A 12,276-nucleotide genomic window follows, 5' to 3' on the forward strand; every position below is an offset into this window, starting at 1 on the left:
CAGGAAACCACTGATCTGATTTCTGTCACTATAAATTAGCCTTAAAATTGAATACTGTGATCTCTCAACTTCCTTTTTTTTTCAAAATTGCTTTAGCTCTTTTAGTTCCTTTGGCCTTCTATATAAATTTTAGAATCAGCTTGACTATATCTACAGAAAAATCCTGGAGCAATTTTAATTGAAATTGCTTTAAATCTGTAGAACAATTTGAAGAGAAATGGCATTTTTACTATTTTGATTCTTCCAATCCATGAACATGGCATGTCTTTCCAATTATTTAATCTTGTCTGACTTCTTTCATCAGCATTTTGTAGTTTACAGCATACAAATCTTACACATGTTTTGTTAGATTTATATCCAAGTATTTCATTTTCTGGAGCTATCATAAGTATCATTATTATTTAAATTTTCTGTTTCCAGTTGTTCATTGCTCACTTATGGAATTATGATTGGTGTTTCTAGGTAGACCCTGCATCTGATGACTTTACTAAACTCACTTATTAGTTCTTTATTAGTTCCTTGAGTATCTCTATAGGTTTTCTGAGGTTCTTTGAATATATAATCATGTCTTCTGTGAGTAGGCAGTCTTATTTTGTCCTTTATAATATGTACATTAACTTCTTTGTCTTGCCTTATTGCACTGACTACAGCTGCTGGTATTATTTTGAATAAGAATAGTAAGGGTGGATATCATTGCCTTATTCCCAATCTTAGGAAAAAAGCATGGAATCTTTGTTCATTAAATATGATGTTAGCTGTAGTAATTTTTGTAGATGGCCTTTCTCAGGTTGAGGAATTTCTGTACTAGCTTAGTTTGCTGAGAGTTATTATTATTATTATGGGTGGATTTTTATCAATTTTTTCTGCATTTGTTGATATGATCATGTGGCTTTTCTTTTTTAGACATTGCTATGATAGATTTTTATTCCTGGGATAAACCCTGCCCTGGATGGTGGTGTATTAATCTTTTTATGTATTACTGAATTCAACCTTCTAAAATTTTGTTGAGGATTTTTGCATCTGTGTTCATCAGGAATATTTGTCTCTAGTTTTCTTTATTTCTACTGTCTTTGTCTGGTGTTGATATCAAGATAATACTAGCCACAGAAAATAAGTTAGAAAGTAGTCCCTCCTCTTCTATTCTCTGGAAAAGATGGTGTTTATCTATGGCGATTTATTCTATAAATACTTAGCAAAATGCACCAGTGAATCCATTTGGACCTGGAGATTTCTTTTTCAGAAGGTTTTTCAAACTTTCCTAAGTAATTATAAGGCTACTCAGGTTATCTATTTAACCTTGGTGAGGTTTGCTAGTTTCTGACTTTCAAGGAACTGTTCATTTTCATATAAATTGTCAAATTTTTGTGTGTTGTTCATGGTGTTTCCATATTTTTTAATAATGTCTATCAGGTTTGTAATAACATCCCCCTTTTCCTCTGGTACTGATTATTTGTGTCTTCTCTTTATTCTTTGTCTTTCCAGACGTTTATTCATGTATTAATCTTTTAAAAGAACCAATTTTTTATTTCATTGGTTTATACTGTCTTCATTTTTTTATTCTTTCTGCTTTATTTCTATTTATGTTTATTTCTGTATATGTTTATTTCTTTTTCTAGCTTCTTAAATTGGAATTTTAGATTATGAACTTGAGACATTTCTTCTTTTCTAAAATAAGCATTTAATGCTATAATTTTTCCCTCAGCACTGCTTTTTCTGCAGCCCACAAATGTTGTATTTCCATTTTGTTAAGCTCAAATATTAAGTTCAAATATTTTCTAATTTCCTTGGAGACTTTCTTTAAAGAGTGCTGCTTAATTTCCAAATGATTGGAGAGTTTTATTATTATCTTTTTGGCAGTGATGTCAGGTTTAATTTCATTATGGTCAGAGAGCATACATTTTATAATTTCAGGTCTTGAAATTCATTGAAGTTTGATTTGGGACCTAGGTAAGTATTGCTATCTTGCTAAGTATTATATGTGCATTGAGGAAAATGTATATTCTGTTGTTGTGAGTGGAGTGTTCTACAGATGTCAGTTAGATTCAGTTGATGGTGTTTTTCAGTTTTACATCCTTCCTGAGCTTCTATCTTCTAATTCTGTTAATGTGAAAGGAGTGTTGAAATCTCCAACTATGATTTTGGATTTGTTTTTCTATTCAGTTCTGACAGATTTGGGCTTGTGTATTTTGGAACTCTGTTGTTAGGTGCATATACCTTTAGAATTGTATGTCTTCTTGGTGAATTGACTCTTCTTCAATATGTAAGGTCTTTCTTTATCCCTGGTAATTTTCTTGGCTCCAAAGTCTACTTTGTCAGTTTCTTTTGGTTCATATTTGCATGGTATATCTTTTTCCAAACTTTTATTTTTCAAGTACCTATATCATATTTGAAATGAGTTTCTCCTAGATAGTATATAATTATTTTAAAAAATGAAGAATAATTGATTTACAATATTGTGTTAGTTTCAGGTGTAAGTTGAGTCATTTTTTAAAATCTTCTAATAATCTCATATTTTAATTGATGTATTTAAACTATCTACACTTGGTATAGTTTCTGATATGTTTGAATTTAGTCTGTCATTTTATTATGTGCTTTCTCTCTCTCTTTTTTCCTGTTTAATGTTCCTCTGTTTGCTCCTCCCTGCCTTCTTTTGGGTTATTTGAACTTATTCTTGTGTCTATCATTATTTTGACTGTATCTATTTACGTTAATTTTATGACTGCTTTGGGGATTATAAAATACATAGTTAATTCTTCATTATCTATTTAGAATCAATGTTTTGTCACTTTAATAGGAATGTATAAACTTTACCACCATAGACGTCCCTTTACCCTTCTTCCTTCATGTTATAAGTGTATTGTATACTATATCTGTATACATACTATATCTACATACCATATTTATATCATCAGTGTTAAATTTTTTGCTTTCAACTATCAAGCATATTCTATTCTTTTATTTTGGCCATGCCGTGTGGCTTGTGAGATCACAGTTCCCCAGTCAAGAACTGAACTCAGGCCACAGTGGTGAAAGCCCAGAATCCTAACCACTGGGCTACCAGGGAACTCTCAAGCATGTTTGAAAGACCTCAAGAGAAGAATGCTATATTTGCCAAGATACTTATCATTTTTGTTGTTCTTCATTTCTGATATTCCAAGTTTCCTTCCTGTATTATTTTTATTGTCTGAAGAACTTCCTTTAGCAATTCTTTTACAGTAGATATGCTGGCTATGAATTCTCTTAATTTTTCTTTGTAGGAGAATGTCTTTATTTCACCCTCACTGCTGAAGGCCATTTGCACTAGATATGGACTCCATGGTTGATAATTCTTTTCTTTCAGCCTTCTAGCAGTTTAAAAATGTGCCATCTCCTTCTGGTTTTCATGGTTTCTGATGAGAAATCTGCAGTTGTTGAAATCATTGTTCCACTACAGGCAAAGAGTCATTTTTCTCTCACTGATTTCAAGATTATTCCTTCTGTCTCTAGTTTTGAGCAATTTGATTATAATGTGTCTGAAGATGAATTCTTTGGGTTTATCCTGTTTAAGGTTTGCTCAGCATCTTAAATCTGTAGGTTTATGTCTTTTACCTAACTTGAGAAGTTTGGGGGATCCATTGTTTCTTAAAATATTTTTTATCTGCCTCATATTCCTCTTTCTGGGATTTCAGTTACCTGAATATTAGACTTTTTGTTGTTTTACCACAAGTTCCCAAAGTTCAGTTAATTTTTTCAATATTTTTTCTTTCTTGTTCAGGTTGGATAGTTTTTACTGATCTAGCTTCAAATTAACTAGCTTTTCCCCCCTGTTATCTCTATTCTGCTGTTGAGTCCATCCAGTGATTTTTTTGTTCTTGCTATTGTTTTATTTTTCAGTTCTAAAATATCCATTTGGTTAAGTTTTAAAATTAACTTATTTCTTTTAATTGGAGGCTAATTACTTTACAATATTGTGGTGGTTTTTGCCATACATTGACATGAACCAGCCATGGGTGTACATGTGTCCACCATCCTGAACCCCACTCCCACCTCCCTCCCCGTTCCATCCCTCAGGGTTCTCCCACTGCACCAGCTTTTAGTGCCCTATTTCCAGCATCAAACTTGGACTGGTGATCTGTTTCACATATGGTAATATACATGTTTCAATGCTATTCTCTCAGATCATCCCACCCTCACCTTCTCCCACAGAGTCCAAAAATCTGTTCTTTATATCTGTGTCTCTTTTGCTGTCTCACATACAGGGTCATCATTACCATCTTTCTAAATTTCATATATATGTATTAATATACTGTATTGGTGTTTTTCATTCTGACTTATTTCACTCTATATAATAGGCTCCAGTTTCATCCACCTCATTAGAACTGATTCAAATGCATTCTTTCTAATAGTTGAGTAATATTCCATTGGGTAATATGTACCACAGCTTTCTTATCCATTCATCTGCTGAAGGACATCTAGGTTGCTTCCATGTCCTAGCTATTGTAAACAGTGCTGTGATGAACACTGGGGTACACGTGTCTCTTTCAATTCTGGTTTCCTCACTGTGTATGCCCAGCAGTGGGGTTGCTGGGTGGTATGGCAGTTCTATTTCCAGTTTTTTAAGGAATCTCCACACTGTTCCCCATAGTGACTGTATTAGTTTGCATTCCCACCAACAGTGTAAGAGGGTTCCCTTTTCTCCACACCCTCTCCAGCATTTATTGCTTGTAGACTTTTTGATATCCATTCTGACAGGCGTGAGGTGGTACCTCACTGTGGTTTTGATTTGCATTTCTCTGATAACGAGTGATGTTGAGCATCTTTTCATGTGTTTGTTAGCCATCTGTATGTCTTCTTTGAAGCAATGTCTTTTTAGCTCTTTGGCCCATTTTTTGATTGGGTCATTTATTTTTTTGGAATTGAGCTGCAGGAGCTGCTTATATATTTTTAAGATTAATTCTTTGTCAGTTGCTTCATTTGCTATTATTTTCTCAAATTCTGAAGGCTGTCTTTTCACCTTGTTTATAGTTTCCTTCGTTGTGCAAAAGCTTTTAAGATTAATTAGGTCCCATTTGTTTATTTTTGCTTTTATTTCCATTACTGGAGGTGGGTCATGAGGATCCTGCTGTAATTTATGTCAGAGTGTTTTGCCTATGTTTTCTTCTATAAGTTTTATAGTTTCTGGTCTTACATTTAGATCTTTAATCCATTTTGAGTTTATTTTTGTGTATGGTATTAGAAAGTGTTCTAGTTTCATCCTTTTACAAGTGGTTGACCAGTTTTCCCAGCACCACTTGTTAAAGAGATTGTCTTTTCTCCATTGTATATTCTTGCCTCTTTTGTCAAAGATAAGGTGTCCACAGATGCGTGGATTTATCTCTGGGCTTTCTATCTTGTTCCAGTGGTGTATATGTCTGTTTTTGTGCATGTACCATACAGTCTTGACGACTGTAGCTTTGTAGTGTAGTCTGAAGTCAGGCAGGTTGATTCCTCGAGTTCCATTCTTCTTTCTCAAGATTGCTTTGGCTATTCGAGGTATTCTGTATTGCCATACAAATTGTGAAATTATTTGTTCAGTTCTCTGAAAAATGCCATTGGTAGCTTGATAGGGATTGCATTGAATCTATAGATTGCTTTGGGTAATATACTCATTTTCACTGTATTGATTCTTCTGAACTATGGATATGGTATATTTCTCCATCTATTTGTGTCATCTTTGATTTCTGTCATCAGTGTTTTATAGTTTTCTAGATATAGTTTTTTTGTTTCTTTAGGTAGATTTATTCCTAAGTATTTTATTCTTTTCATCACAATGGTGAAAGGACTTGTTTCCTTAATTTATCTTACTGTTTTCTCATTGTTAGTGTATAAGAATGCAAGGCATTTCTGTGTATTAATTTTATATCCCGCAACTTTACTATATTCATGGATTAGCTCTAGCAATTTTCTGGTGGTGTCCTTAGGGTTTTCTATGTAGAGGATCATGTCATCTGCAAACAGTGAGAGTTTTACTTCTTTTCCAATATGGATTCCTTTTATTTCTTTTTCTTCTGATTGCTGTGGCTAAAACTCTGAAAACTATGTTGAATAGTAGTGGTGAGAGTGGGCACCCTTGTCTTGTTCCTGACTTTAGGGGAAATGCTTTCCATTTTTCACCATTGAGGATAATGTTTATTGTGGGTTTATCATATATGGCTTTAATTATATTAAGGGTTCCTTTTATGCCTGCTTTCTGGAGGATTTTTTTTTTTATCATAAATGGATATTGAATTTTTTCAAAGGCTTTCTCTGCATCTATTGAGAAAATCATATGGTTTTTATCTTTCAATTTGTTAATGTGGTGTATCACATTGATTGATTTGCAAATATTGAAGAATCTTTGCATCCCTGGGATAAAGCACACTTGGTCATGATGTATGACCTTTTTAATATGTTGTTGGATTCTGTTTGCTAGAATTTTGTTGAAGATTTTTGCATCTATGATCATCAATGATATTGGCCTGTAGTTTTTTTGTGTGTGGCATCTTTGTCTGGTTTTGGTATTAGGGTGATGGTGGCCTCATAGAATGAATTTGGAAGTTTACCTTCTTCTGCAATTTTCTGGATGGGTTTGAGTAGGATGGTGTTAGCTCTTCTCTAAATTTTTGGTAGAATTCAGCTGTGAAACCGTCTGGTCCTAGGCTTTTTTTGTCGGAAGATTTCTGATTACAGTTTTGATTTCCGTGCTTTTGATGGATCTGTTAAGATTTTCTTTCTTCCTGGTTCAGTTTTGAAAGTTATACTTTTCTAAGAATTTGTCCATTTCATCCAAGTTGTCCATTTTATTGGCATGTAGTTGCTGATAGTAGTCTCTTATGATCCTTTGTATTTCTGTGTTGTCTGTTGTGATTTCTCCATTTTCATTTCTAATTTTGTTGATTCGATTCTCCCTTTTTTTCTCAATGAATCTGGCTAATGGTTTGTCTATTATATTTATCTTCTCAGAGAACCAGCTTTTAGTTTTGTTGATTTTTGCTATAGTTTCCTTTGTTTCTTTTTAATTTATTTCTGCCCTAATTTTTGTGATATCTTTCCTTCTATTAACCCTCGGGTTCTTTATTTCTTCTTTTCCTAGTTGCTTCAGGTGTAAAGTTAGATTATTTATTTGATTTTTCTCTTGTTTCTTGAGGTAAACTTGTATTGCTATGAACCTTCCTCTTAGCACTGCTTTTACTGAATCCCATAGGTACAAACATATGGAGGCTAAACAACATGCTTCTGAATAACCAATAAATAACAGAAGAAATTTAAAAATGCATAGAAACAAATGAAAGTGGTTAATTTTATGTCTTTTTTATATTCCAATGCTTTCCATTTTCATATTTGTTTTGAGAATTTTCATAATTGCTCAATCAATCATTTTTATAAAGTGCTTGGCAGATAATTCCAACATCTGCATTATCTCATTCTAGGAACCTGTTGATTGTCATTCCCCACTTGAATCAAATATTTCATTGTTCTTTATATGCTGAGTAATTTTGGATTGTATCCTGGACATTTTGAATATTACATTATAAGACTCTAGGTCTTGTTTAAATCCTATAAAGACTGTTGACTGCTGTTGTTGTTTTAGTCACTAAGTTGTGTCCAACACTTTGTGACACCATGGACTGTAGCCTACCAGGCTCCTCTGTCATGGGATTTCCCAGGCAAGAAGACTGGATTGGGTTGCCATTTCCTTCTCCAGAATATCTTCCCAACCCAGGAATCAAACCTGCATCTCCTGCATTGACAGGCAGAATTTTTACCATTGAGCCACCAGGGAAGCCAGAAGAATGTTGATACATTTGTTTTAACAATCTACATGGTTAAGCTCGGTCCACAGGTTCCATCCTATCTTCTGCAAGTGTAGTTCCAGTGTCAGCTCAGTGTTCACAAGCTTTTCAGTGTTATTCAGGTCTGCCTCATGTGTGTACTCCCCAGTGGTGAGTCTGGGACCAGGGAAGAGGTACAGCATTAGCTCAGTTCTTGAAGTCTTTGGATCTTTAATCAAGATCCAACCCATGCTGCAGGTCAGTTGCTGGGGAAAGCAACTCCATAAAGTTGTTTATGAATACCTGGACTCAAGCTCAATCTGCAAAGGCCTTTTCATTGGAGATCTCCCGCAAGCATGGTGGATCTGAAGCCTCAGCCAGCCTTCTGCCCCAGGCTTCACTGCAGTCCTCTAGTTGTCTGATCTCTGCTTGGTCCTGTTCTACCTCCATTTCTCAAGAGAGTTCAGAGAGCAACCAGGCTGGGGTAAGGAGACTCCCAGCACTCCAAGAAGGGTATGGAAAGCTTTATTGTAGACCATCAGGAGACCAGGGATGATCTGAAGCACAAAATAGGGCACCTTCTCCTTCCCTCAATTCAGCTGGCTCACCTCTTAACCCATTCACTTCCAAATAGTGACAGCAGTGGAATGGCTGAGGAGGCACGTCATTCAAGGTAGATCAGAGAGTGGTGAAATATCGGAGGAGCTCCAGGGACCAAGGTGGCTTGTCTAAGGACTTTGAGGAGCAAATCTAGAATTTCAGGTGATCCCAAGCTTCCAGAGTGACTCTCCTCTCTCCAAGACCCCTAGACCCAGAAATTCAACCTAGTGGGACCCAGGCTCTAGCCCCCTCCCCTGAGATGTGCTTGCCCAATCCCAGTTGTAGCCAGCTATCTAAAAACTTCAAGTAAGGAGTTTCTTGGCCCTCTTTCTCAGCCATACCTAATCCTGACCCCGAAATTGAACAATTAAATATTGACCTCAACCTAAACTTACTCCCAAACACTGATTCAGACCACGAACTCTACCTTCACATTAATCATAAGCTTAAAGTCAAAGCTATGGTTTTCCCAGTAGTCACCTATGGATGTGAGATTTGGACCATAAAGAAGGTTGAGCGCCAAAGAATTGATGCTTTTGAACTGTGGTGTTGGAGAAGACTCTTGAGCATCCCTTGGACTGCAAGGAGATCAAACCAGTCAATCCTAAAGAAATCAATCCTGACTAGTCATTGGAAGGACTGATGCCAAAGCTGAAGCTCCAGTGCTTTGGTTACCTGATGCTGGGTAACCAAAGAGCTGACTCATTAGAAAAGGCCCTGATGCTGGGAAAGATTGAGGGCAGGAGGAGAAGATGATGACAGAGGGCAAGATGGTTGGATGGCATCACTGTCTCAATGGACGTGAGTTTGAGCAAGCTTTAGGAGATGGTGAAGGACAGGGAAGCCTGGTGGACTAGAGTCCATGGGATCTCAAAGAGTCGGACACAACTGAGCAACTGAACAACAACAAAACCTAGTTTTAAACTTGACTATAAACCCTAAAACTAACCATAAACTAGATCCTAAACATTACCTGATCATGACCCTGACTCTAACTAACCCTTAACCTAATCCTAAACTTGATTTTTACCCTAACCCTCTCCCTAATCATGAACCTGACCCTGACTGAAACCTAACCAGAATACTAACCCTTACTGAGAACCTGATGTAACTTTACATCTAACTCTAATCTTGACCCTGAAGTTAATACTAAACCCTAATTCTGACCCTGACAATGAGCTTGATTCATTCTGATAGTGATTCTGAAACTGACACTCACTCTAACTCTGACCATGAACCTGACACTAATCATGAAATTAACTGTTTCCCTGATCCTGTACCTTACCCTGATCCTAAACCTAGCCATAACGTTGATACTAACATTATCTCTAAACCTGATCCTATGCTTATTTTGTAAGAAAATATGTTATTCTGATATTGTTTTTACATATACTGTTAATAATAAAAAGATTGTCTCTAATTAGTCGTAAGAAGTTACTTTTAAGAAAAATGTATTATTTTAATGTTGTTTTCATTGACATTGTCCTCACAAATACTGCTAAGTTTCATCGAAGTTTACTCTAAATCACAGTAAGTAGCTACTTTGGAGAAGAATGTGTGATTCTGGGCACATTTTTACTTATACTACTTAGTAAGTATTAGTCGCTCAGTCATGCCCAACTCTTTGCAACCCCATGAACTGCAGCCCACCAGGCTCCACTTTCCATGAGATTTTCCAGGCAAGGATACTGGAGTGGATTGCCATTTCCTTCTCCAGGGGATCTTCCCAACCCAGGATTTGAACCTGGGTCTCCTGCACTGCAGGCAGATTCTTTACTGACTGAGCTACAAGGGAAGCTCTTATACTACTTAGATTAATCTAAATTTACTCTAACTTTCAAGAATTGGTTTCCTTGGCAAAGAAAGTGAGATTCTGAGCTTGTTTTAAAACATACTGCTTCTTTTGGTCTAAGTTTGCCCTAATTTGCACTGGGGATTTACTTCTAATAAGAATGTGTGATTCTAAGCTTGTTTTCATTTATATTGCTTAATTCCATTTAAGTTGCACTAAGTCACTACATGCATAATTTTTTTAGAATTATGTGTGATTCTGTGCTTATTTAAACATATACAGCTTAGTTTCATCTTCATTTAATCTATCCATAAAAATAGTACTTTTAAGAAAAATTTCTGATTCTGAATATGTTTTGAAATAAAGCTCTTGGGAGTTCCCTGGAGGTCCAGTGGTTAGGACTCTGCACTTTCACTGCTGAGGGCCCAGGTTCAATCCCTGGTCAGGGAACTAGATACGACAAGCCAGGTGGCATGGCCATAAGTAAATAATAAAATAAAACGAAGCCCTTAGTTTCACTTAGATTTACTTTAACTCACTGTAAAGAGTTTATTTACAGGAAATATGTGATTTTAAACTATTTACATATAAACTGCTAGTTTCATTAGATTTCATTCTAACTGGTATTGAGAAGTTACTTTGAACAAGAATGCAGATTCTGAGCTTTCTTTCTTTCTTTTCTTTTTTTAGAGGCTGATCTTCTTTAAAATATTTATTTATTTATTTGTTTGGCTGTGTTGAGTCTTGGTCGGGGCACATAGGGTCTTTGCTGGGGGCTCTTGGTTGCGGTTCCTGGGCTTCTCTCTAGTTGTGACAAGTAGGCTTTAGAGTGCAGCCTCAGTGGCTGTGGCACAAGGGTTTAGTTGCCCCACAGCATGTGGGATCTTAGTTCTCTAACCAGGGACTGAACTCAAGTCCCATGCATTGGAAGGAGGATTCTTAACCACTGGACCACCAGGGAAGTCCCTGAGCTTGTTTTCATGTAAGTACTTACTTTCACTTAGATATATTGAAACCCAATTAAGACTTTTTTGAAGGGCCCAAGTTATCTGAAAGTAAATTATTTGGTTTTGTCTAGATTTCTTCTAAGTCATATTGAGCAGTTATATCGGAGAATAATGTATGATTCTGGTTCCACTTCCATCAAATATAGACAGGGACCAGATTTGTACTCCCACACGAAACAATCAAAGGAACCTGACAGAATGAATGAAACAATAGGGGGCTTCTTTGACATGTACACACTGCTATATTCATTGCTTATTTATTTATTTATTTTTGGCTATGCTGGGCCACAGGACTGGAAAAGGTCAGTTTTCATTCCAATCCCCAAAAAGGGCAATGCCAAGGAATGTTCAAACTACTGCACAATTGCACTCATCTCACACACTAGCCAAGTAACACTCAAAATTCTCCAGGCCAGGCTTCAAAAGGACGTGAACCATGAATTTCCAGATGTTCAAGCTGGATTTAGAAAAGGCAGAGGAACCAGAGATCAAATTGCCAACATCTGTTGGCTCATAGAAAAAGCAAGAGAATGCTAGAAAAACATCTACTTCTGTTTTATTGATTACATCAAAGCCTTTGACTGTGTGGGTCACAACAAACTGTGGAAAATTCTTCACGAGATGGGAATACCAGACCACCTGACCTGCCTCTTGAGAAATCTGAATGCAGGTCAAAAAGCAACAGTTAGAAAAAGACTGGGAAAAATGGACTGGTTCCAAATTGGGAAAGGAGTATCAAGGCTGTATACTGTCACCCTGCTTATTTAACTTATATGCAGGGTACATCATGCAAAATGCCAGGCTGGATGAAGCACAAGCTGGAATCAAGATTGCCAGGAGAAATATCAATAACCTCAGATATGCAGATGACACCACCCTTATGACAGAAAGCGAAGAAGAACTAAAGAGCCTCTTGATGAAAGTGAGAGAAGAGAGTGAAAAAGTTGGCTTAAAATTCAACAGTCAAAAAACTAAGATCATGGCATCTGGCCCCATCACTTCATGGCAAATAGATGGGGAAACAATGGAAACAGAGACTTTATTTTGGGGGGCTGCAAAATCAGTGCAGATGGTGACTGCAGCAATGAGATTAAAAGACATTTGCACC

At 36.3% G+C, this 12,276-nt stretch overlaps 1 non-coding gene across 1 annotated transcript; it reads left to right on the plus strand.

Moving 5' to 3' along the window:
- Positions 1-10,538: 10,538 nt before the first annotated feature.
- TRNAE-UUC lies at positions 10,539-10,611 on the plus strand. The gene has a single exon. It is a non-coding gene; the product is annotated as a tRNA-Glu (tRNA).
- Positions 10,612-12,276: the final 1,665 nt, after the last annotated feature.

The sequence above is a fragment of the Cervus canadensis genome, chromosome X (genome assembly GCF_019320065.1).
Source record: "Cervus canadensis isolate Bull #8, Minnesota chromosome X, ASM1932006v1, whole genome shotgun sequence".
In the NCBI taxonomy this organism is placed as follows: Eukaryota; Metazoa; Chordata; class Mammalia; order Artiodactyla; family Cervidae; genus Cervus; species Cervus canadensis.